The sequence below is a fragment of the Lissotriton helveticus genome, chromosome 3_1 (genome assembly GCF_964261635.1).
Source record: "Lissotriton helveticus chromosome 3_1, aLisHel1.1, whole genome shotgun sequence".
Lineage (NCBI taxonomy): Eukaryota > Metazoa > Chordata > Amphibia > Caudata > Salamandridae > Lissotriton > Lissotriton helveticus.
In genome coordinates, this window is record NC_136061.1 from 333,730,432 (window position 1) to 333,755,352 (window position 24,921).

The 24,921-nt window shown below is 44.1% G+C and overlaps 1 protein-coding gene across 2 annotated transcripts in view; it reads right to left on the minus strand.

The window, feature by feature from the left end:
- ITGAE (integrin subunit alpha E) overlaps positions 1-24,921 on the minus strand; it is an 844,898-nt gene that overhangs the window by 639,973 nt on the left and 180,004 nt on the right. The window lies entirely within an intron of this gene.

Genomic DNA, 24,921 nt, shown 5'->3' on the forward strand with positions numbered 1-24,921 from the left:
ACCACCCTGTGTGAGATCATTTCTGCAACCCGTATTGAGTTACGCCCTGCCTCTTAACCCCACCATTACTAGGCCCCGTTGCAGCGAACTAATCCTGTAGTCCTCGCGTATGCCTCCCTCCGTAGCCCTGCGCCGCTATTCAATGTCCTCCTCGTCCTCAGAGCTATCAAGATCTTCCTCCGGCAATGGGTCACAAATGTCTCCTCTGTACGTGTTCCATGGTTGCCAAACCCCATTCCATTTACGCGGATTAGCTCTCAGTTTGTAGACAGCCCTCTCCGTTAACATGAGCGTATCCATGTTTCTGCTCCATTGTGCCAAGGTTGGGAGTTCTGTTGCCCCCCATTTTTGTGCAATGTCTCGTTTGGCCGTCATGAGGCCTATCGTGGTCCAAACCCTCCCATAAAATGTTAAATCTGTAGGTCCCCACACGTTCAACAGGCATACACGTGGGTCTAGTGTCAGTGAGGTGTTAAGTGCTTGAGCGATAGTGCGGAGTACCCGCTGCCAGTAACTAACAATGCGCGTGCAGCTCCAAAGTGTGTGCATAAAAGTGCCCTCCTCACCGCAGCCCCTGAGACAATAGGGATGATCAGCCCTCTGCAATTTGTGTAGAATAGGTCTCGTATAGTATACCCTATGTAGGATTTTTAGTTGTACCAGGCGGAACTTAGCCGATATACCGGCCTCACGCGGGGATGCAATGGCAGCGTTCCATTCGGAGTCATCAAAATCTCCGACATCTTCTACCCATTTGTCCTTCAATTTCCCCAGTGGGTCAGGTAGATTATTAAGCAGCTTACGATATGTTAAGGAGGTGGCCCCTTCCTGCATGAAGTCTGTAAGCAGACGGTCTTCCAGCGGGGAGGATTCTGGGGGTGTCATATTCGGTGGGATCGCCGCCTGGAGGGCATGCCTAATTTGTATATACCTATACAGCTCAGTGTCCCCCATTTCATACTGTTCCTGAAGGGACGCAAACGGGATCACGCCCTCTCTAGTCCACATGTCCCCCACTGTTGATATCCCAATGTTGTCCCACTGGGTGAAACCCTTCGTGCGCCGCAAGTGTCCCAGTGCCTTGGTGTCCCACAGTGGTGTGAGTTTCGTGATGGTCCCTTCCCAGTGTAGCCTCGCTTGCGCCCTGTACCATAGCTGCACGGTATGTTTGGTGGGTCCTATGAGTTTCGCCGCCGTACCCTTATGATACAGAGGCTCCAGTAAACTGTTGGTGCCCAGTTGTGCCCTGTCCGACTTGAAGGCCGGGTCGTCCTGCGGGGCATGGACCCACTTGTTGAGGATCTTGAGTTGGGCCGCCCAGTAGTACATCTGCATATTAGGCAGTGCAATCCCGCCATCATACCAGCTCCTGTTAAGTTTCGTGTGGGCTATTCGGGCTGGTCGATTTCCCCATAGTAAACTCGATATTAGGGCAGTCACCTTCTGGAAATAGCTGGCGACTACTAATGTTGGGGCGTTTTCAAGTATGTATAGAAAGCGCGGTAGCGCCATCATTTTAAATAATGCTGCTCTGCCCAGCAATGTTAATGGAAGTTCCTTCCAGTGCTGCACATCATGACGTAGCCGAGTTAGAGGGGGTTGCAGATTGAGTGCTGTAAACTCCGAGGCGTCTCGGGTGACATATATTCCTAGATATTTAAAGGAAGTTTGAGCCACCTCCAAGAGGGCAAGATTCCGGAAGGGGGGTTCGGCCCTTCGAGCTCATAGAGTATCGATTTAGACCAGTTAATAGTATAGCCGGACACTCGCCCATGTGAGTTGCATAGGGCCAGGAGGTTCGGAAGGCTATTCTTCAAGTCCGTGAGGTAAATCAACATATCGTCCGCATACAAGGACACTCTATCTTCCCAGTGCCGATTCCATCTGATCCCCCTCAGAAGCGGTGTACTTCGAATGGTAACCGCCAGTGGTTCTAGTACCAGAGCAAAGAGGAGGGGCGAGAGTGGGCATCCCTGCCGAGTTCCCCGTCCCAGACGTATATCACGCGACGTATGACCATTTGCCACTACCCTAGCCACTGGGTCTTTGCATAGTAACCTGATCCAGGAGATAAAGGTGGGCCCGAACCCCATGTGAGTGAGTACTGCGAAGAGATAGTTCCACTCCACCATATCAAACGCCATTTTGGCATCCAATGACAGTATCGCTGCTGGTTCCTTCAACAGTGGGGTTCTTGCCAGTACTCCGTGCACCCTACGAAGATTCAAGGCCGTACTTCTGTGTGGCATAAAGCCAGACTGGTCCGGGTGGATCAGCTGACCTAAGAACGGCATGATCTGTTCGCCAGCACTTTTGCTATTATTTTGGCCTCCGGGTTCAGGAGCGAGATAGGCCTATAGGACTTACAGTCGTTAGGCGGCTTACCCGGCTTTGGGATGGCCACTATGGTCGCCATCCGCTGATCCGGGGGCAGCGTACCTTTTTCTCTACTTTCCTCATACATCTGGAGTAGGGGTTTACTCAGAGACTCCGACATGGTTTTAAACCATTCAATGGGCACCCCGTTAGGGCCCAGAGCCTTACCCGAATGGAGGGAATTGATTGCCAACTGAATTTCATCAGTTGTCAAGGCGGCATCGAGATTCTTCGCCGCCTCCTCAGTCAGTGTCGGCAGAGGCACGTGGCCGAGGGCGGCTCGGGCCTCTTCCTCCGTCACTACTACCATCGGGGTATATACTCCACTAAAGTGTTCGGCCAATGCATCTACAATTTCTTCCGGCTGAGTATGTACTAATCCATGAGTGTCAATGATTTGCAGTATTCTCCTGCCTCCCCCCTGCTTCCTGTCCAGCCATGCCAGGAGCTTACTGGCTTTATCCCCAATGTCGTAGACTCTGTGTTTAGTAGCGGCTATGTCCGCCATGGTAACACGCCTTAGGTGGTCGTTTAGGCGGCGTTGGTGTAGCTGCAAGGAGTGTAGTGTGTCTTCTGATGGGTCAGCCATGTGGGCGGTGTTGGCCCTTTCGAGGCCCAACTCCAGCTCCAAGCCTCCCTCTCTTGCGTTCTCTTGTGGTTTGTTATCACCGCAATGGCTTGCCCCCTGAACACCGTTTTATACGCTTCCCATAATACTGAAGGGGAATCTACCGAGGACTGATTCTCCTCAAAATACAGTCGGGTTGCCTTCCTCAGATCTTTACTAATCGCTGGAATTTTAAGATACCCCGGAAATATCGGATAGACCCTCTTGCGCTTGGTGCCGGCACTAGACACGGTTAAAGTGATCGGTGAATGATCCGAAATACCACTCGGTTGTATCTTTGCTTCATCAATGGTAAGGAGACCGTTCCCTAGTGTGAGAAAGTAATCTATCCTCGAAAGGCTATTGTGCGTCGCCAAGTAGTAAGTGTATTTCTGCTGCTCCGGGTGCAGCAAACGCCACACATCCACTAATCCTTGCACTTCCAGAAAAGTCTGGAGCTTGCTGGGGCCTTCTGTGTGTGTTCTTACTGGGAACCGATCAAAGGTATTATGTAGTGTTGTGTTAAAGTCCCCTCCTATGAGTAGTTCTCCTTCAGGGAGTTCTAAAAGGAACTTGCCAAGGTCTGGCAACGCCACAGCTTGTAGCGCCGGCGGGATGTAAACAGAGACCACGGTCAGTAGCCTACCCTCCCACTGGCCGTGTACCGCCGCGAAGCGGCCCTGGTCGTCAATCTTCGTGGATTTCACTATGTATTGGGAGGATTTTCGCAGCAGTATGCCTGTGCCGCGAGACCCCGAGGTGAATTCTGCGTGTGCAATCATGCGGTATCCCCGCCTATCCAATGCCTGTGTGGCCGCCCCCACCAAGTGTGTTTCTTGCAAAAGAACCAGGGCGGGCCCCTGCCTCCTAATTCCCTGTAGCACCAGGCCTCTTTTAATCTTATCGCCTAGGCCCCTGACGTTCCAGGACATTATTTGTAGTGGGGCTAGCGGGGTGAGACTATTTATCCTGGCCATGGCAATCGCTGGTAATGGGGCCCGGGAAGAGCCGGAGGGTGCAGGCTATCCCGTGTCCCGTGGAAGGATCTCGTCCGGTAGTGGGTCCATCCCCCTGTGTGCGAGGTAGTGTGTTTGGGAAGGCACCAAGCGGGTGCAACGCCAGCATGCCTATTGTCATGTGATCCCCCCATGTCATGTGGTGCTGTGCAGAGGCAGTGTCATACCAATCAGCATGTGCATGTGTCAATACCTTAACTTTTAGGACCAACTGGTCCCTAACATTAACCATCCCCCTTCCCCTACTCACCCCCCTCCCTGCCCCCCTGCTATACGGACTCAAAACTGCCCGCCCCCCCAACTGAGCAGAGTGCATGCCCCAACCCCAAAACATTGTACTTGCGCGTCGGGGTGAGGGACTCTCCGCAGTCAGCGGTCCCTCAGTTTCCTCCCCGGAGGTCCATCACCCAGTGTCCAATGGCGGGCTGTAGGCTCGCAGCACGATAGGTCTTGCAAATTGTCAAACCTGGAGATCATTGATCTTCGTTGTCCTTTTCCCCGACTTCGTCTCTTAGGGGTGAGCCGCTTTCCGGGCCCCCTCCCGATGCCTGGGATTCCGGATGATGCCCGGCGTTACGGCCCTTCGGATACCGGTTGGATCGCCGAGGGTGAGGGCCCGGCCTCCATCCCTCCAGCCAGTCGTGCACGGATTCTGGGGTATCAAAGAACCATGTTTTATTTTCTGCTACCACCCTGAGTCTGGCCCGGAAGAGCATGGAATATGGGATTTCTCGTGCTCTGAGTTCTTTTTTCACCTCGAAGAAGGTTCTTCTCCTACGCGCGACATCCGCTGTATAGTCAGGGAAGAAAGCCACAGTGGAATTCTGAAGTCTGATGGGGGGGACGTCCGGGCTGCCTGCAAGATGGCATCCCGGTCCCGGAAATTGAAGAGCCGGGCAACAATAGGCCGTGGCTCATCGAGCTTCTCACGCAGTACCTTGTTGTCCGTCGCTAACTTCTCCACCGCCTGCTGGAGTTCAGAGACATCCTCCACAAGGGATTTTGTGACCACTTCCACGGCGTTGACTTTCTCCGACATCTTGTGGAGGTCAGCTCCGAGCAACGTTACGTCCGTTGAGATCTAGACCACCGTCGTCTGTAGCTGTACCAATGCCTGCATCACGTCGTCCGGAGTCGCCTTCTTACCCCCTGGGGCATCCGCGGATTTGCCTCCCGTCTCTCTTCCCGTTGTGGGGGAGGTAGCTGGCTTGTCGCAAGCATAGCGGTCTATGCGGGTCTGCGTAGTGCCACTCTTCGGTCCTTTTCCGGCCATGCCTGTGGTCTTCGTAGCTTTCAGGCCTTTCCGACCCAGCTTGTTCGGTCCATCCACCCGCAACAGTTGCAGTGCGTTGGCGTCGTTGCCCAGGGAGCTCCCTTGCTGTCCACAGGCGCTAGTGAGCTGAGTCCTGCCAGGCTCCGTAGGCCCGTTCTGCTCTTATGCACCAGGTGTGGTCTACAGGGTGTGGTCCGACCCACCAGCCGGGTGCAGGTATGCTGCTCAGTCCCCACGTCCCTCAGGGTGGGTTGCGCTCCCACTAAAGTGTCCAACTTTCGGCCGGGGTACCCAGTCGCGCCGCGGTGCTAGTGGTTCCTTTGCGTCGCCGTGGGAGAATAGCACTGGTTGTCGGGTGGCCGGCCCAGGTGTCCTCAAGTCGAGCGCACACACAAAAAGGGGGGGTGTACCTTACCCCCCCGCTCCCCGTGTATTGTGCCGTTAGTCCCACCGGCGCGGTGGATGGCAGGTTGCCAGCGGCCGCTGGGGTCGTGTAGCGTCCTCGCCAGTGCTTAGTGTGCGGCAGGACCCTTATCTGCCCGCAGCGCACTCGGACCCCCGGCTGCTGACGGCGGTGTTCACTGTCCGGTCCGCTTGTGTTGTCTGTCTCCAACAGCGGGGCAGCACCCCGTCTCGGTCTGCTGGTGTGCACTAACCTCCGCCGGCCAGAAAATGGCGGCTGTCCCTTGCAATCCGCAGCTTCCCTCCGTGTGCGGCGGCCAACCGTGCACTATGCGGGTCCGGAGGCGGCGGCCAAGGTGGGCAGGCGCCGCCACTCTACCTCCGACCGCAGGCAGTGTCCAGTCGATCAGTGCGCATACTGGGTCCCGGCAGCCTTTCTCGACGTGCGGGCACTTCCGGCGCAGGACCCCCGGAGCGGTCTCACTTCCTGCCGGGCTAGTTGTTCAGGGAAGACCCCGGCTCGAACAGTCTGAGCGGGCCAGTCCGCAGCTCCGATGGCGATTGGTCTCCAGACGTCGGATTTGGACGCCGCTTCTCGCCACCTGCACCGCCCGGTCCTGGGCTCTGGTTCCCCCCTTCAGGGCTCGAAAAAGGTGCCGGATTATGTGCCGGATAGTCGGAGAGGCCGCTTCAACTGCAGAGCCTGTCCCTTATGCTGCCGCCATCATCGGCTGCTAGCCACGCCCCCACGAACCTTTTCTTAATGGCATACCAACATCATTTCTCAAATATTTATTGTGTCTTTCAAACATATATTGAGCATTTCCCAAAGAAAAGTTGCACACCAAGTGAAGCTAGCACAAGTACTCTCAAGAGATATTCTGCACTATTAACCTCCTCAACTTTAAACAGAGCTTGTTTAAAGAACTGCACCACCCTCACCATATAAATGCAAATTTCAACAGCCTTACAGAGTATAGATCACCATGTAAACATATATGTGATTTCATAATAGATATACATCTTCAGGCCATCTTTCCAAAAATATGTAGTTCTCTACATATTTAAGTACACTCAAGTGTCTCATCATACATATCACTATCTGCAACCGGTAAAACCATACCTCCCGATCTAAACATATGCAAAGTGGTCATATAAGTTGAAACCCACATTGAAAAAACACTTCCTAATACATACCTAACAAGTATTACTACTTTATAATTCACATAAAAGCACACCACATTTTCTTATGTTTTATTTATGACTTCACAACTCCTGTTTAATAATGTGACTATGAGTACTACAGTTCCCAGAATGCAAATAACATAGATCTGTCTGAACTGCACATGATGCTCAGACATTTAAAACATTGTCATTTATAAAGGCTTTGCTTATGGTAACTTTCGACAGTACCAACATCTTAAACACATACACGATGCCACATACAGTTCATCTGATAAATAGTTTTTTACATCACTGCAATACTATTTTTTTTATCAAACTCCCTTATACCTCTTCATTTCCAATGTAACTTTTTTTAACTAATTATAAAGGTATATACAGACCAGCCAATTGAGGTTGTGGCTTATATTGTTGTTTTAGCTCTTTCTTGATAGGTTTGACACTGTTAAAATTTGTAAAAGCGAAGCACAAGAATGATACACCTTTCTCATAGAAAGCAACTATAAAATGGCAACATCTTCAACTTTCCACTCTATGATCATGAGAAAGGCAGCACAAGGTTAATCCTTTCCCTCACTTTCAAAACGAGGTTCCTGTCTGCGATATTTAGCTTTATTTTAATTTTAAGTTAAATACTGCACAACAGTTTATTGCATACTACTGATTTGGAAACTAAAGTTTACCATTACTTAAATTGTGATTCAGCACTCCAATAGGTCAAGATATTAATGTATTTGCCAATATAAGCAATGTAAAAAAGGCCAACGAATTAAGCAGGTTCTTTTTTCTTGATTTCCTTTTCTTAAAAACAACTGCAGCCAACGCGTTTTGACCCAGAAGGTCTTCTTCAGGGCAATTAAAATAGTAGCAATATTGATGCGACGCTGAAGAAGCGGTCCCAGGTTATACCAATAAAAATCCATGACTTTAGAGGAATGATTTATGGGACACAGTCTATTTGAGAATCTACTGAATAAACCACACTAAGTTGCTAACAAATAATATAAGGTCCAAGGGGCACTCTTATCTTAGAGGAACCAATAAGAACTTCAATATAAAGCAAAGAAATGAACTAAGAAATATTGCTACTATTTTACTTGCCCTGAAGAAGACCTTCTGGGTCAAAATGCATTGGCTACGGTCATTTTTAAGAAGATTTTAAAATAAAGTCCTTTTTTGCTGACTATGATTATACTATCTTTCAGTGAATATATATATATATATATATATATATATATATATATATATATATATATATATATATATATATATATATATATATATATATATATATATATATATATATATATATATATATATATGAAGAAACACTCCTGTTCCGTCAGTGATCGGCGGAACCAAACAGGTATGGACCTCTGGCTATCCTTTTCCAATGTAGCGAGTGGTAATTACGAACAAAAGAATCACTCCTCAAGTGAGTTGCAGGATGACGTATTTATTCAATAAAAATACGACGCGTTTCACTCCGCTAGGGAGCTTGTTCACATAACGTGCTCAGAAACACTAGGACAATTTATAATAAAAATAAAAGTGGGACAATTCAAAAAAGTGCACGCCCTCTCTGCATTACTGATAAACATAGTAGACAGACTTGTTCTTTTTTAAAAATTCATGAAAACGCAAACAAAATGATGTTATCTAAACAGGCTTTGCCATTGATCAACAATTGTCACAATCAAAAATAAAGCATAGCTAACATGTATATGCAAAATGAACAACATATATTAATACGTGTTGACAAATTAGAAAGATGTAAATAAGAAAGGCCACTGAATACTAGCCAAAAGATGCAAAAAACAGAAACTTCCAAAGAATAACGACATGGTGCCAGAAAATAGAAAGTTTCAAGAATTTACATGAAATGTTAAACATGTTGCGACATAGTGCCTTGATACTGACTTGATAATATATACAGAAAACACATATCAAAAGAAGAAATGCCATATATATGTGTCGAAATCAAATTCATTTAAAGATTTTAGCATTGCATATTTAATAAACTACCACTAAAATAAACAACATCAAATATGTTGAAAAGTCACAAAATTGATCAAAGATTGCAGAATTTGTATTTGAATGCGTTAGACAAAAAATTGTGCTGTCATAATAGAAAGTGACCAGTGCAGTGATAACTTATATAAAAAAGAAGGCCAGAGTAGTTCAAGCTGTGACCCACAAAAGAAATTAAAATTAAAATAGTGTACAGCAATTTGATGACACGCTAGTGACAGCCTTACTAAATATATTCAAACCAAATGTAGAAATGGCAAAACAGATTAGTGCATTATAATAATCTTTCTACATAAGTCAAAAAAATACAATAGTCACCAGCCGGCGACTAAGTATAAATGATCGTACCCTAGCAGCAAACTAAGAGTTGAAAACATAGAGTGTATCAACATACCCAGTACCAAAAGGATGTTTAAGGACTAAATGAGATGTGAAGAGATGTTATAGAAAATTACTTAAATCCTCCGTCAAATTAAGGCCATTGGGGGCCTTAGTATCAAGAGACAGTATGAAATGTGATTCTTTCTGCCTGAGTAGTTTCATACGGCCCCCCCCCGGCCGGGCTGAGGTACCGTACCCAAAACAGTGTACTCAAAATCTGTTAGTTTTTTGTCATGCACCGCCCGAAAATGCCTTGCTACAGGATAGGTATTATCGCTGTTAATGATTGCGCGAATATGCTGGAGAATGCGCTGGTGTACTGGGAGCTTGGTGCTCCCAATATATTCGAGATTGCAGGTGCATCTCAGTTTATATACAACGAATTCAGACCTGCAGGTTAGATGTTCACGAATCGGCACCGGCACCGGCACCTCACTAAATGCTGTAACATAGTGGGTGCTGTTTTTGGCGAAGGTACAAGCGCGGCAGGAGGTGCATTTAAAGAACCCTGTTTTATTGACAAAGCTTTTTTTAGGGGGATTTTCAGGCGCTGGCCTATCCAATGCATCACACATGGAAGGCGCTCTTCTAAGAGTTACAATTGGTGTGTTAGACAGCAATGGTCCAAGGATAATATCCGTTAGTATTATCGGCCATTCTGTACATATAATACGTCTGATCTTACGCTCCTGTGTACTGAAGGTAGTTATAAGTCTCACAGTGCATTCAGAAATTGGCATGTTAGACACCTTGGGCGCAAGGAGTGTTTTGCGGTCTATTGAGCTGGCTTTCTGAAGAGCTTGTTCCAGAATGTGATTGGAATAGCCCCTATTCAGGAAGCGCTGTTTGGATTCATTAAGACAAAGATCTAATGAGTCTTTGTCACTGCAAATTCTGCAGATGCGTACAAACTCCCCATAGGGGATGCTGCTGATGGTATGAGCTTGGTGGGCACTCCGAGCATGCAAGATTGCATTGCCCGCTGTAGATTTGCGGTGGAGACGGGTTTCAATTTTGTTGTTCTTTATAAAAATTTGAACATCAAGAAATTCTGCTACATCAGTTGTTACAGTAGATGTAAACTTAAGATTTAGTGTGTTAACATTCAGATCCATCACAAATGCATTAGCCTCCTCAACTGTCCCCCTCCAAATTATACAGACGTCGTCAATGAAGCGCCAATAATTGACAATGTTAGGTAGCCAACGTTGGTGCGTGGTCCTGAGCTCGTGCTCCTCCCACCAGCCCACATGCAAGCATGAGTAACTGGGGGAGAAGCACGAGCCCATCGCCACACCACGCAACTGTTGATAAACATGGCCCTGAAACCGGAAAACGTTAGCGGTGAGGCAAATCTTAATAATTTCGATTAGCATGTTGTTATGATCCCGAAAACAAATGTCCCTTTTGCTCAAATAGTATTCACAGGCGTTTATACCTTGATGATGGTTAATAGAGGTGTACAGTGACTCAATATCCATCACTAGGAACAAATAGTTAGCACACCATTTCACATTCATAACCTTATTGAGAAAGTCCGTTGTATCCTTTAGGTAGGATGAGAGATTTGTCATATGTGGTTGCAAAAAATAATCCACATATTTGGAGAGATTTTCATTGATGCTTCCGATGGCAGCGATGATGGGGCGCCCCGGTGTTGGTGTCATTTTTTTGTGTATTTTAGGGAGAAAATACAAACTCGGCGTAACTGGATGCTCATTGTTAAGGAAGCTGGATTCATCCTTTGTCAATAACCCTAGTCTCTTCCACGCATGAATTTGTTTGCGGGTTTTTTCGTGACTCCGTGTCATGGCAAATTGGGTTGACAACAAATAGCAAGAGGTGTCAGATAAATGTCTCTCCGCCTCAATGATGTAATCTTTTGTTTGCCATAGCACCGTATTTCCTCCCTTGTCTGCATTTTTAATTATTACATTGTTGTTTTTTTGTAATTTACTCACAAGCTGGTGATATTGGCTGTCATTGTAGTTTTGTTGTTTCTTTTGGATCGTAATTTCCCTATTCAGTGCTTTTAACTCTGTTATAACCCTATCACTGAACACATCTACTGCATCGCGTGGCATTAATGGCAAAAATTTAGACTTGGGGCGAAAAGGCGTGGTGACTGGACGCCTGACATTAATTCACTGGCTCACATTAGGAATAGGTTGAGAGTCATTATCATATGCCAAATCAAACAAGTTCTGCAAACCAGTGATGTCTTGTACCTGAAGGGATGGCCCTGAACCCTCAGGTATCTCCACAGTCGTTTTTTTACGTCTGGATTCCAGTTCAAAATATTTGATCAATTTAATTTTGCGAATAAATTTGTAGACATCTATTCTTGTCTGATTGTAAGAGAACCTGTTGGGTGGACAGTAAGAGAGCCCCAGTGAAAGTAGTTGTTGTTCAGCTTTAGTTAACATGAGATCAGTTAAATTAACGACAGTATTCTCAACTGTGCTTGTCATTTTCTCCAATGCTTTTTTGCTTTCCCTTGCAAGATATTTACGTTTGTAGATCTGCCTCCTTGAGTGCCTGCGCTGGCTGATTGATTGCCTTTTTTTGATTGAGGAATCCGGGGGCACAGAGAGTAACGCCGGTCCTCGCTGACAAAACTCAGCTCCTCAATTAAAGAAAAGTTGTCCCGACCACTGATGCCAGGAATGAGTCTCACTGGCCCACCTTCTTCATCACTGTTCGAGGTTAAAGAGTTAACTGACAGACTAACGCTGTTGTCGGCTTGTAAAACAATATTGGAAGTTGTAGGTTGATCACCAATTGGATTGCCACTATTTAACAAAGCTTTGCGTTTAAGATTGTCATATTTACGGGAGAAAGTAAAGATTCTACCAGTGGCATAGTCATTTTTATCCCGTGAAAATTATATATATATATATATATATGTTGGGCTCGCAGTAAGTTTCTGCATGCTGCTTTTTAAATATCTCGCTGAGTGTGTTTTGTCCCTGAAGCATGCTGGGACTTGTAGTTTCATTTTGAACATATATTTACCTATAGTAGGTTAAAAAGCAGCATGCAAAACTTACTGCGAGCCCAACATGCCTCTGGTGACTTCTGATGAAGAGGTCAATACCTCAAACGCGTTAGGTCATGGATAATAAAGACACTGAAATAAAGCTGCAAGTTTCCTGAAGAAAGAAAAACGAGTAGTTTTACTTGCTGTTGTGTGCGCTTCAATGCTCTTGGGCATTTGTTTGGACATATATATATATATATATATATATATATATATATATTACCTACTGGCGATAGCCAGTAGGTATATATAGTTAGGACCTAGCTACCATAGGAGATCCGCAACATTCTATTGGGAATAACTTTGGCGCCGGTTGAGGAATTTGCGTGTAATTTTCCAAAAATGTGGCCAGCTCCGCTGCGCTCCTTCCCTGAAAGTTTCGGGGGGATTCGTGAAGTGGGGGCTGAGAAAAAAGGGGGACCCAAAACGTGTTTTCCCCATGTTAATTTCCATAGGACGTTCTGACAAGTCTACAGCCCGAACCGCTGAACGGAATTACACCAAACTTGGCAAAACTGTAGGGACTGGTACGCAGAAGTGCCTTTGCTATATTTGGTGAAAATTGCTCCAGTGGTTTTTATGAAAATTAACTTCAAAAACACATATATATCTGGGCGGAGCCTAACCACACATCTCATCGTGAGATCTGATTGGCTGTCAGCACTTCATCCAAGAAGTGTTGGCAGCCATCTTGGGACCAATATACATGATAGCACCTCATTAAAAAGCATTGTAGTTAATAGAGGGTTTTAGGACTTTAGTTACATTATAAATCATTTGTTGATGGTACCATACTCATTTTAGGAATTGTGGTGTGTTCTAAGGTGATTTTACCATGTGAAAAAGCCTTCTGCTGTGATATCATGAATCATGTTTGAAAGAAAACTATTATCTCATGCTTTTCCCACAGTGGTTTGGAAGGGAATCTATAAGCTAAACGGAAAGAATATTTTCTGTAAATTCACATTATCTTTCTCAGTCATGTGAGAATGAAGTCTGACATTCTCAGTAAAACATGTACATCCAACAAGGACAGAGACTGTAAGTAGATTCCTTTGTGTTCTACTGCAGCCTCCTAGAGTGTTCTAAAGAACAACTAGAGCGCTAACAGTCCTACTTATTACAAAGGTATGGCACACTTGAAGCCATCTTGATTGGAATAAAGTGGTAACTCTTAAAACATTTAATTTACAAAAGGAACAAAATGAGGGGGTATATTTTGCCATAGAAAGTATGATTAGTGCTGCAGAAAGAAAAATTAGGGCCCATTTTGAGTGACTTCTCAAATCCTCTTCTGACATGCAGACTGAAACATGCACTTTGAATACCAGTAGCAGACTTCCCTGGTGAGCAGTAGCTTTACTACAGTGATCTAATGAGCAACTAGAGTGCTAACATTCAGAATGTATGGCAAATGTGTGACACATCTGAATGCCTTATTGATGGAACCAAAGTAAACAAGCATTGAAAATGCAATAGATCTCGCCCTCGTTTCAGTTAAAGCCATTCTGTTTGTAATGAGGTGGCTTTTTAGCTTTGCTTTTATTAGTGTTTTTTAAACTTTCATGTAAATAACATGCATATGTATGCATATATGTATATGGCTGCATGCATTTATATTTGTATTTATATAGATATGCAGATTATATATGTTTATATATGTATATATATATATATATATATATATATACACATACATATATATAAATGCATATGCATATATATATATATATGTGTATATGTGTGCGTGTAGAGAGAGGTAGAGAGGTAGAGGTGTAGAGGTAGAGAGGTAGAGGTAGAGAGGTAGAGGTAGAGAGGTAGCGACTAGTAGAGAGAGAAGTAGAGAGAGGTAAAGAGGTAGAGAGTAGAGAGTGAGTAATAGAGAGTAGAGGGTGAGTAGTAGAGAGTAGTAGAGAGCAGTAGAGAGAGTAGCAGAGAGTGAGTAGTAGAGAGTAGTAGAGTGAATAGTAGAGTGAGTAGTAGAGAGTAGTAGAGAGTGAGTAGTAGAGAGTAGTAGAGAGTAAGTAGTAGAGTGAGTAGTAGAGAGCAGTAGAGAGTGAGTAGTAGAGAGTAGTAAAGAGTGAGTAGTAGAGAGTAGTAGAGAGTGAGTAGTGGAAAGTGAGTAGTAGAGTGTAGTAGAGAGTGAGTAGCAGAGAGAGAGAATAGTAGAGAGTAGTAGAGAGTGAGTAGTAGAGTGAGTAGTAGAGAGTAGTAGAGAGAAAGTAGTAGAGAGTGAGTAGTAGAGAGTAGTAGAGAGTGAGTAGTAGAGTGAGTAGTAGAGAGTGAGTAGTAGAGAGTTGTAGAGAGAGAGTAGTAGAGAGTGAGTAGTAGAGAGTAGTAGAGAGTGAGAAGTAGAGAGTAAGTAGTAGAGAGTAGTAGAGAGTGAGTAGTAAAGAGTGAGTAGTAGAGAGAGAGTAATAGAGAGTGAGTAGTAGAGAGTAGAGAATAGTAGAAAGTGAGTAGTAGAGAGTAGTAGATAGTGAGTAGTAGGGAGTGAGTAGTAGAGAGAGAGTAGTAGAGAGTAGTAGAGTAGTAGAGAATGAGTAGTAGAGAGTGAGTATTAGAGAGTAGTGGACTAGGAGAGAGTAAGTAATAGAGAGTAGTGGAGAATATTCCAAAGTTTGGCACAGCACCACTTGCACAATAAGTCCAATCAAATCATATCACTTAGAGTCCTTATTGAAGCGCTGAATCTTGGTGTGTATTCAAATGCTTTTATTTTCCTTAAGTTTATGTACCACAGCCAGCCGACATGTTTCGTTCTGTACAACAGAACTTCTTCAGGGCGTTCTTATTTCCTTCAAGTTATGTCGGTATCCTGTTGTCATATAACTAGATATTTCCTCGAAATGTTAGACGAGACGTAAGTACATTCTTATTCAAAGTGACTAGGTATCAATTTTACCCACACAATTCGGGCAGACTTGAGTAATTTATAGCATCCTCAAAGTCAGTCTTTCAAAAATTCCAAAGTATAAGACATGATAATCCAAATCCAAATGTTTCTCAAGAAAAGTCATTTTCAATCGTTCGGAATATCGGCGTTTGGGGAGATATGACCCAGGGACCCCCAGTATGCAAGGGGAATTAGCCCCCTCTCTGCAAATGCGCCAGTGGCCTGCGTTGCAGAGAGGTGTAAAAAGGGGCAGAGCCTCATTACACCTCTGTGCAATGCAGCCCCCTGGCGCATACTGGAGGTTCCAGGTGGGCTAGTTGGCCCCCAGGGACCCCTAGTATGCAAGAGGAATTAGTTCCCCCTCTTCAAACATGCACGGGGGCTGCGTTGCAGAGAGGTGTAAAAAAGGGTGTGGCCTCATTACACCTCTCTGCAATGCAGCCCCCTGGCGCATACTGGAGGCTCCTGGTGGGTTAGTTGGCCCCCAGGGACCCCCAGTATGCAAGGGGAATTAATTCCCCCTCTGCAAACGCGGCAGGGGGCTGCGTTGCAGAGAGGTGTAACAAGGGGCATAGCCTCATTACACCACTGCAATGCAGCCCCCTGGTGCAATCTGGAGGTTCCAGGTGGGCTAGTTGGCCCCCAGGGGCCCCCAGTATGCAAGGGGAATTAGTTCCCCCTCTTCAAACATGCACGGGGGCTGCGTTGCAGAGAGGTGTAAAGAGGGGCGTGGCTTCATTACACCTCTCTGCAATGCAGTCCCCTGGCGCATACTGGAGATTCTTGGTGGGCTTTCAAGTCTTATATAGTAAGGAATTAGCATTAAAAAAACCTTTGAAATTCACTGAAAAAAACATAGGTTTCAGGCCTTATATAGTTAAGAATTAGCATTTAAAAAACCTTTGAAATTCACTGAAAAAACCATAGGTTTCAGGCCTTATATAGTTAGGAATTAGCATTTAAAAAAACCTTTAAAATTCACTCCAAAAACTATACGTTTTAGGGGTGTTATAGTTAGCTGGACATTTCACTCAATCAAAACCATTGAAATTGCTCCTATATAGTTAGTTGTACTAACTATATTTCGCGCACCCGCAATCCACTGATGATGATGTCACATATTACATCATTCATGACATGGTCAGTGACATCACTGATGACATCTCAAATGACATCACTGATGACATCAATGATGACATCATCCACGTGACAATCACATACACCTTTTCATACACTAGTAAAATCTTTCATCACTCTTTGTAAAATACTGAGTATCATATTTGAATCCATTGTTACAGCAATACAAGTATCTAAAAACCCACTCAGTGATTCATAGATGTATACACACATCTAATCACTTACCTGTAGATTCACTCATACATGCTGTCAATGAACAATAGAACACTATCAAAAATACTTATACACCTAAATTGACATTACACACCAGCACACATCCTATTCACATATGAAGTCATCCTACTCACTTATGCAAACAATGGATCATATTTACATATTTATTTAGCTACACACTTATACAAACACAACTTCATCTATTCATTTAGATAGTAAGTCATACTTAGTGAATTATAAAATCATTATTACAAGTATAAAGTTATCCATACAGTCACTCACACAATCATTGAGTCTTAGGTATACTTATTTATATACAACAACTGTCACATACACTGTCTTTTATTTTTCTAGTTTGTTGGACATGTACCATTGAGAAATATTTTTGCTCATCACCACACACATAAAGATATTCAAACAACTGTTAGAACACGTAGTTTTAACTTCATATATCTAGTGAATCAACTATTCACACATCTTTGGGCAGTCACACCCCCCCACCGAACCACACACACATTCACTCTCCCATACAAATACTCAGTTAACTAATCAATAACTAATATAGACATTCACATAGATAGTAACCAACTGGAGAACCTGTTTACACAACAACTGACAAAGTGATACAGATATTCAAACAGTTTAGTCACTATCCACTATATTTAGTGAGACACTATAAATTGGTCAAGTAAACAGTCAATTACACTGCCAGTAAATCCTCCATCCAAATATGTATTTTGATATATCCACTCATTCTTCAATGCAAATTGCTATATATATAATGCATATTTAAATAACGAAGCAAACCACATTCACTGGATGATGTCATCAGTGATGTCATCAGTGATGTCATTTGAGATGTCATCAGTGATGTCACTGACCATGTCATGAATGATGTAATATGTGACATCATCAGCAGTGGATTGCGGGTTCGCGAAATATAGTTAGTACAACTAACTATATAGGAGCAATTTCAATGTTTTTGTATGAGTGAAATGTCCAGCTAACTATAACACCCCTAAAACGTATAGTTTTGTGAGTGAATTTTAAAGGTTTTTAAATGCTAATTCCAAACTATATAAGGCCTGAAACCTATGGTTTTTTCTGTGAATATATATATATATATATATATACATATGTATATATATATAATCACTGAATAAACAATTAACCCCTCTCACGCTGTCATGAGCCACGGTTTTCGTGTGCTCATGACGAGCTAAGCTTGTCACGGCCGTTAGAACGCTCACACGCGGGGATAATTCCCCTGCTGTGCTGAGCATTCTATTGAAACGAGCGTGGCCGTGACGAGCTCAGCTCGTCATGAGCACAGGGGCGCTGTGCGCGCCCCCCCACCCCCCAGCACAGCAGGGGAATACTGCCAGCAGCGAAGGGGTTAATAAAGTAATGTTATAGTTTTGTGAATATGTCACTGACAACATTAATGTTTTGAACTAAAAAAAACACATAAATTTAGCAGCAGAGCTAACTATAACTTCTACTCCCCCATGCACTGCTTGTGACCTCACATATTACATAACTCACGACATGTATATGTATATATATGACAGCACTGATGACATCACAGATAACATCTCAAGTGACATAATTGACAACATCACTGTTATTAAATACTCTGGTTCCAGGGGCATAGGGTCCCAATGGTTGAAATTGGCTTGCCGCCACACTTCCCTTAAGAAATTGAATGGGTACCAGGGAGCCGAAAACACCTCGGGGAGGACGGCTGCATGGCCTGTACCCTTAAATATACCCAACCCCAGGGGATGGGGTCCCCGGAACCCTAAATCGGCTGGGGAGGGGGGCCGTATTGATGACCCCTCTCCATATATTTAAAAATAAAATGGGGGCGCCCATTTATTTTTGTTGGAATCCCACAAGATGTGTCAATTCTTTTTTATTTTGACCCCAGGTGAAGAAGGTCCCACTGAGTCACATCCATGGGGTCCAGGAGGGCAGGGTATCCCTACTATTCCCCCTTATATTATTTTTTTCAAAGTTAAGGATAGGGGACTAAGTGTCCAAGTCCTGTAACGGCTGCCAGCAACATTTTTCAGCAGCTTGCAGCCAGTCAGAGCACTCGCTTCCGCAGGAGTCAGAATCCCGCAGGACGAAAAGGACCCAAGGAAAGTAAAAGCACCCAGGGCCAATCGGTATCCTCTATTTATAAATTGGTGCTCTTGTGATACCCTCCCAGGAGTCCTTCAGACCCAATCGTCCAGTTTCATAAATATTTGTTTACCTTCATTTCTCAAAAACGACAACGGATTTACTCTAAATCACAATAAGGACACTCTTTGGCCCAGGATCTAGCTTCCTGCCATGTTTGGTGCAATTCTGTTCTTCTGTTTTTGTGATAGAGCTTCTTAGATAGGTCTATGGAAAATTCATGGGGATTTTCTGCTTTGGGACCCCACATTTTTCTCTGCCCTCTCTTTACCAACCGCCTGCTTCAATTGTGCTCTGTGACCTGAACTGCCTTTCACCTCAACTGCTGACAGCTGGCATTGTGACATCAGGACCTGACTATAATAACTTATAATAGTCGAGTTCTGACATCTTTTCTTTATAATCAGCGACTGAGTGCATCCCTAGTTACCAATTATAAGGAAATTTGCAGTGTGCATTTATATAGGGATTTCAGAATTACATGAATTATATGTGCACACACACACCCACAAAACACTTACCTTCAATATACTTAAAGGCGCATGCATGACAAAGGCATGCATGGTAAAGGCATTGCATGGTAAAGGATTACTCATAAAGGCATTGTTTGGTATAGACAGCTTTGTAAGGACTGTTTCCCCTTTTACATACCACGCCCCCTGCTATACTGGTTAGCAGAGTCCCAGTCCAAAGAATCAAAAACCCAGCAGCTACTGTCCCAACACATTTGGGTGATTATACAAAAAGAGACCTTTTCCTACACCAGCTATATTTATCATTGCCCCTGCATGCTCATCGCTTTGTTACAAACCAAACTAAATTCTGAGCATCATTCATATACCACACCTCCTGATTATTCGTTGTATGAAATCTTATTGCCACGTTTACACAATTCCAATTTTGTACCAGTCACACCTAGCATACTCTCCGTAAACTTATGATACCACCGTTTGTTTCGGCTATACTTATAATGTATCCCACTTATTTATCACCCTTGCAAAGCATTACCAGCTACACTAATCTGGGATTCTCCAGTTGTAACCTAAAGATTACCAGCCACACTAATGCCTATAGCATCAGTTACCCACCACACTTTTCTGTAAGTTATATTAAATTCAGCTTGCCTGGAAATACATAAAACAACCAAATTACTATCTACCCTAAACCTTACTTCCCAGTTACAAATCATTCTTATTCTTTGCAATGTATACAAAACACTTTTCCTTAATTCCATGCCACACATCTTTGTTGACAGCCATATGAAACAGTACTCCACAGTTATATATCACACCAACTTAGTACCAGCTATACTAAACGATACTTACCAAGTTACACATCATATTGCCTAAGCAGGCCCGGCTCCAGGAATTTTTAATTGGGTGGGCCAAGGACGCATTTGGGTGGGCCACTGCGGGCTAGATTTGTCGCATATATGTCTAGGCAGGCCTGCTTCAGGGTCCTCCTTTACCTCTTCTTAGTCTTACAAGGCCCAGTAAAACTCACTCTTTTCCAAATCTCTTTTTAATGTTATCACTCACAAAAAGTATTTTTTCTATGTAATGTTCCTTTGATGGGAAGAGGAGGTTTCTGAGGTGGGAGTATCAGGCAAGTGACACTTCTCGGGCTCCCTCTGTGTGAGCCTTCAGGGAGAATCCCTCTTCATTACTACCTCCACCTGACCACAGACTCTTCAACGCACTCCCTTACAAGCTTGATTAGCCACTATTCCTCTCCAGTGCACCTTATCTCACAGATGACTTTGGGCCTCGCCCCATGTCAGGCACCATCTCCCGGTAAAAACATTAGTAAAATCCTCTTCATACTTAAAACATTGAATAGAGCAATAAATATAATTAGCACGCACTTTAAAGTATGTTCCACAGTGGCCCTTATGGCCCGACTGCTAATTAAATAAACAAAAACAGAAAGGCCATGACAGGGCCGGCTTCAGCGCTGATGCAAAAGTCTTTTTTGGCGCTGCACCAAAAACCTCTTTCTCCATAAATACCTTTACTACCACCTTCCAACAGTGTACCTCATCCATCCATGCCCCCCCCTATTGACCTCTTCCTCGGATTCCCTCACTGCCACACGCCACAAGTGCCCCTCATCTCCCCATAGCCCCTCCCCTTTATGACCTCCTCCTCGGATTCCCTCACTGCCACCCTCCCCCAGTGCCCCTCGTCTCTCTGTAGCCCCTCCCCCTCATGACCTCCTCATCAGACTCCCTCAATACCACCATCCACCGGTGCCCCTCATCTCTCCCTAGCACCCACTCCACCCCATGATCTCCTCTTCGGATTCCCTCACTGCCACCCTCCACCAGCGCCCCTCATCTCTCTGTAGCCCATCCCCCTCATGACCTCCTCCTTAGACTCCCTCACTACCACCCTCTACCAGTGCCCCTCATCTCTCCCTAGCTTCCCCCTCCACCCCATGACCTCTTCCTCGGATTCCCTCACTGTCATCCTCCAACAGTGCCCCTCATCGCTCCATAACCCCTCCCACTACCTCCTCCTCGGATTCCCTCACTGGCACCCTCCACCAGCGCCCCTCATGTTTACGTATCCCCTCTCTCATATGCATTTAATTTGTTGTATAACGCTGCTCATATCAATGTAGTGTGTGTCAGTACTTTACACCACGCACACACTTACAGAGACAATGAATCATGCAAGTATGTAAATCAGTCTACAGGGAATGTCACATAAGCCAATGAGGATTACAAGGTGTAGGAATCATAGGTCATCCATTCTGGTGGGTAGTATATTTTAAGAGGGTTTGGTCTGGGGAAACACAACCTTAGGATTTAAAGAGTATTCCATGGGGGTCAGCTTTACTGATAAAAATGTATATCTGCCCAAACATACTCATTTTAGCAACATTAGAATAATGAACAGACTAGGGAAGTTCTAACTATATCACAAAACAAAAAAAGCGAAGATCTAATTATACCATTCATGTTTGTTTGCAGCTCTTTGGTGGCAGTTCATTGTTCACTGCCTTTTGTTAGGATTGTAACTTCTGAAGTAACACAAGGATCTCTGTGACAAAGGCAGTAACCCACTGAGCTATCCACATAAAATACAGTGCGTCTACATTTAAAAAATACTAACAGACAAACGATTGCTCTAAAGCAGGATCATTAATCACCAACTTTATCTGGGCATTGCCATTTTGTATTGTTTTATTGTTGACCAGCATCGGCTATGATGAAATGATAAAAACTGTTTAAATGAAGCACATACGAAGTATGTGTCCTGCTGGGCCTGTGCAGATTTTAAAAATATTTTTTTTTGTAACACATTCTCTTACCTACTCCACTGTCATACTTTGTGTCACAGCCTTATGTGATAAGCAGCTGCAGGGGTCAGGGGGTGACTAGGAATAAACAGACCACTTTTCCCCTGCGCTGCATAGAAAAAGAAATAGAAATATCAACGCAGCAGGACATAGGCAAAGGTTACCAAAGGTTACCGTTGTCAAAGAAAGGATTTGTCCCCTTTCACCATGCAGAGATGAAGGGGTGAAAAAAGTAAACAAAGCCTAGTTAACATGTTAATGGTCTTTTAAAGACCTGTTAAGTACTTTGGTGCGGCCGCGATAATCTTAAACTGTCTGTGTGTGTGTGTGCGCCCGGGAAGCTGTGTCCCTGGGCTGACACGCACGACCTGTGCGTCGCACGCCTGCCTTCAAGCCCTCACTGCGAGGGCCAAGGCTCCTGTTTGGGTGGGCCAGGCTCATCTTTGGGTGGGCCGGGCCCACCCGGCCCACCCGCTAGAACCGGGCCTGTGCCTAAGTACATAATTAGTGGTTATAATATCACTCTACTAGTTCCAATCAAATAATAGCTATGTTAAACTCAGCTCCTTGGTTACACATGACATATCATTTGCATTGTCATTACTCTAGCATATCCACCAGTCACATATCACACTTCCACATTTTGAGGCTGTATGAAACTCTACCACCCAGTTACTCATCCTATGCCCTTCTTATCAGCCATACTAAAACCAAGAACTCTTCTCTACTGCCCTACTTATTAGTCACTGAGTCTCATTGCCAACTTCACTAACCATCATTACCTTATCAGGCATACAAATGTTTTTCATTTAATTAGCTCTGTTAATTATCCCCTTCCATGCGCCCATCGGCCGTAGCGAGCACTACCTTCGTAGTTCTGCGCATGTCTGTTGGCTGACGCGGTCCCGCCCACCTAATCAAGCCGCCACACCGTGGCAGAATTGCCGCCGCATTTAAGCGGTTAAAACTCTCCCAGTTACGCATCGCACGTTCTTAGCTACACTAAATCCATCTCCTCCCATCTTATTACCTGCGACCAAACCCTACTGTCATAGTAGGACATAGCATATGCAATGAAATTGTTCCTTCCCAGATAAATATGGCACCTTCTTGCTTCTAGATCAGTGCTTCCCAAAGGTTTTTGAACCACAGCCCACATTTTAGAACTACTAACCTATGAAATTAACCTAGCTTTAATGAACATGAGCCAGGCAATATTTTAATTAAACTATAGCATTGTGTAGGGAAGCACTGTCATTTGCAAACAGCACATTTTCCATTGAAATGTGCACTAAATTTCCACAGACATAAAGTTTAAGTGATTAAACTACAATGCACGCAAATGATAATCTGCGGGAATCAGATTTCTGTGAATATTTAACATTTATGTATTTCCACGTAAAGTGTTGAGATTTGTTTTGATCCTACTAAAATCTTTGTTTACATCACACCCCACAATTACCAAAGCTTCTGCTTCTTTTTTGTTTTCCTAACTGCTGAATTTGTACAATTAATTTACAGGTATTTACGTGCTGTGGTGTGTAACAAACATAACATTATACAGCCTTCCCTTTCTCACTCTCAGTAACCAAGCAAGATTGTCTCATAGTTTAATATACTTTTCTTACTGTGGCAGCAAAGTAAGAGAACTTTGTAAACAGCAATCCATATGATAAAATATGCAGCAATTTGTCAGAAGACACAGCGTGACAAGTGACCTCTGTTTACGAAGCGCAGCAAATGTTAAAAGATAAATGCAGAGTTTAAAGGCATCTGTATTTATTGCTTGGACTTTTACAACCCACCAAATATGGGCTAACAACCGACCCACAGTTGGAAAAACACTGCTCTAGCTTCTAAACTTTCCTTTCTCCGGAACACCAATTTACTGCTGGCCACTAAACTCTAATCTCTTTCTTCCTTTTCTTATTCTTCCCACTCACTGAACACTGAGGGGCAGATTTGCAAGAAACTGATGCATCTGTAGAGATGCGTCAAGTTTTCCTGTGCCAGCCTGAGATACCCTTGCACCATCTTGGATGCACCGTATTTACAATATGATGCACCATGGCGCAAGGATTGACAGATGCGTCCGAAATTCGGACGTATCTGTTGGCCCAAAAGTCACGCATTGCGGGAGTCGTGTCGCAAGCACACCGCAACTCCAGCAATGCATCAACTCATTGTACTGCATCCCTCCTTACGCCTGCAAGGTTTTGACGCAGTGGCATCCTAGAAGTGGCCCAGTGAAATCTTATAGATTTCACTGCATCACTTCAACAAGGCTTCCCTGCACGGGAAAGCCCACCCTGCATACATTATATCCAACACAGGTATAATGTGATGCAGGGCTTTACAACGTGACGCATCTCCCTAGGTGCGTCAGGTTGTAAATGGGCTGCATTGTTCGCCCCGCTGTTGCGTTCAAAAAGTGATGCAATGGCGGCACAAGGAGGTGTTAGGAACTTGTAAATCTGCTCCTGACTATATATACAGTCTACACAAGTTTACTCATCACTCCTTTTAAAACTCTACTCAATCTTTATATCTTCATAATGTCACGGAGCTGTATTCCACACCATGAAACCCTCTACTTCAATAACACATCACAATTAACTGCTTTCAACGATAAAGCTCTTCTCCTGTAATAAAGCATTACACCATCTTAGTAGAAACTGTGAGTATCTTATTACTGCTTAAGAAGCACCTTCACACAGGTAGCGTCAATGGCACATAACTCTTCATGTTAGTAACTTTCCTTCCAGGTATCCAAATTCAGATACGTTTCTTTTGAAGTGATGAGGGATTCATATTTTGCTATGTATCTGCACACATTTTACACAGTCATCTAAATAACACTTCCCTGTAAGTTTTATT